Below are 2616 nucleotides of genomic sequence, written 5' to 3'. Positions count from 1 at the left end.
ACAGCTGGAGGCCGTTCCCTCTCCTCCTGTCCCTTGTTCCCTGGCAGCAGAGCCCGACCCCCCCCCGGCTCCCCCCTCCTGTCAGGGGGTTGCAGAGCCAGAAGGTCCCCCCTGAGCCTCCTTTTCTCCAGGCTGAGCCCCCCCAGCTCCCTCAGCCCCTCCTGCTGCTCCAGCCCCTTCCCAGCTCCGTTCCCTTCCCTGCACACGCTCCAGCCCCTCCGTGTCTCCCCTGAAGACACTGAAGTCTTCACTAAATCCTCCTTTTATTTTCATTCCCTGTTACTTCCGTGCGCACGAACCCAATCCCGCCTCTCCCCTGAACCAGTAATTCCAAAGGCTCATCCAGGGATATCAGGATTCCCTCCCTCCACAGCCCCCGCTAAAAATCCCCCTTGCCCTGTGCGTGAGCTCTTCCCAGCTCCCCAAACCTCCGTTACCTGGGCAAAGGGAAGGCGAGGGGCCGGGGGAAGATCCGCGGGCAGCAGTGCAGCCCAGCGGCCACCTCGGGCTCAGCCCGGGAGGCTCCAGAGCCGGAGCCTCTCAGAGCACCGAGGTCCTGCCGGTGCTCCCGGCCCCGGGAATGGCCACGGGGCACCTGGAGAGAGATTCCTGGGAGAAACCAGCAGAGTCCCTGGCTCAGGACCTCCTCAGCATTTAGCCCAAAATAGGTACAGGTGACCCCCAAGGGCCGGGTCAGCCCCCAGCGGCTCTGGAGCCTGAGCACAAAGCTCCCGGGAATGCACCAGCACCGATCCCAACGCCCCTGTTTGTTCCCCCCTGTCCTGTTCCCCCTGTGCCCACCTCCAAATGTCTCACTGCCCAGGAAGGTTCTGTTCAGGATCTGCCGGGGGAGCCCGGCGGCCACCCCAGGCTCCCCGAGCATCCACCCTCGTTTGAACAGGTCCCTCCAGTGCCTCCAGTTCGTGATGAAGAATTTCCTGCTGGAAAGGGTGGTGAGGCCTTGGCAGGGGCTGCCCAGGGAGGTTTGGAGTCCCCACCCCGGAGGCGTCCAAGGAAGGACTGGGCTGTGAAACCCACGCCAGGACCTGCCCGATCCCCCCCGCGAGCTCTGCCCCGTGGTGGGAATTTGGGGAGGTTTGGGAAGGTTTGGGACAGAGCCCCGGGGGCACACGGGGGGTTCGGGTCGGGGTCCCCCCCTCAGCCGGTCCCGCTGTGCCCCCCGGCGGCCCCGCGCGGTCCTGCAGGGCCCGAGTCACACACCTGGCACAGGTACCGTGTCACACACCTGGCTCAGGTACCGTGTCACACACACCGAGTCACACACCTGGCACAGGTACCGTGTCACACACCTGGCTCAGGTACCGTGTCACACACACCGAGTCACACACTGTCGAGTCACACACATACCGTGTCACACACACGGGGCCCGGAGTACCGTGTCACACACACCGAGTCACACACCTGGCACAGGTACCGTGTCACACACCTGGCACAGGTACCGTGTCACACACACCGAGTCACACACCTGGCTCAGGTACCGTGTCACACACCTGGCTCAGGTACCGTGTCACACACCTGGCACACACCTGGCACAGGTACCGTGTCACACACCTGGCACAGGTACCGTGTCACACACACCGAGTCACACACCTGGCACAGGTACCATGTCACACACCTGGCACAGGTACCGTGTCACACACCTGGCACAGGTACCGTGTCACACCCACCGTGTCACACACACCGTGTCACATACCTGGTACAGGTACCATGTCACACACCTGGCACAGGTACCGTGTCACACACACTGTGTCACACACCTGGCACAGGTACTGTGTCACACACACCGTGTCACACACCACATCACACACCTGGCACAGGTACCGTGTCACACACCTGGCACAGGTACCGTGTCACACACACCGTGTCACACACACCGTGTCACACACACCGTGTCACACACACCTGGCACACACCTGGTACAGGTCCCGGGGCGGGGCCCTGCCCGGGGGAGAGTCCAGCACGGGGCAGGTTCAGGGTCTGTTCCCTGCTGTCCCCCAGTGTTGGGGGCTCTGGAGCTGCCCTGGGGGTTCTGGCCCAGCACAGCTTGTGGTGGTTCCTCCCCCTCTGCTCTTGCATCTCCATTTATTTCAGATAAAAGATAAAACACCTCTGCTGACGCCAACTCTTCATTTGCTGCTCAGTCCTCGCTGTGTCTGCAGGGACAGTTTATAGAATCCCAGGATCCCTGGGGCTGGAAAAGCCCTCCCAGCCCATGGATCCCCCCTGTGCCCCATCCCCACCTTGCCCCCCAGCCCAGAGCACTGAGTGCCACGGCCAGGCCTTCCTGGGACACCTCCAGGGCTGGGCACTCCAAACCTCCCTGGGCAGCCCCTGCCAGGGCCTGACCACCCTTTCCAGCAGGAAATTCCTCCTCCTGTCCCACCTGAGCCTCCCCTGGCACAGCTGGAGGCCGTTCCCTCTCCTCCTGTCCCTTGTTCCCTGGCAGCAGAGCTCAACATCCCCCACACCACTGCACCCTCCTGTCAGGGAGCTGGAGAGAGCAAGGTCTCCATTTCCCTGTGGGAACCAGCACAGGAGCAACAGGACACTCATTCTTAATTAAAAAAAAAAGTGTTCCCAAGATACCACCACTCA

This window comes from Pipra filicauda, unplaced genomic scaffold, assembly GCF_003945595.2.
Source record: "Pipra filicauda isolate LSUMZ 115617 unplaced genomic scaffold, ASM394559v2 scaffold591_size256279_pilon, whole genome shotgun sequence".
Taxonomy (NCBI): domain Eukaryota; kingdom Metazoa; phylum Chordata; class Aves; order Passeriformes; family Pipridae; genus Pipra; species Pipra filicauda.
This window is presented reverse-complemented; position numbering follows the sequence as displayed.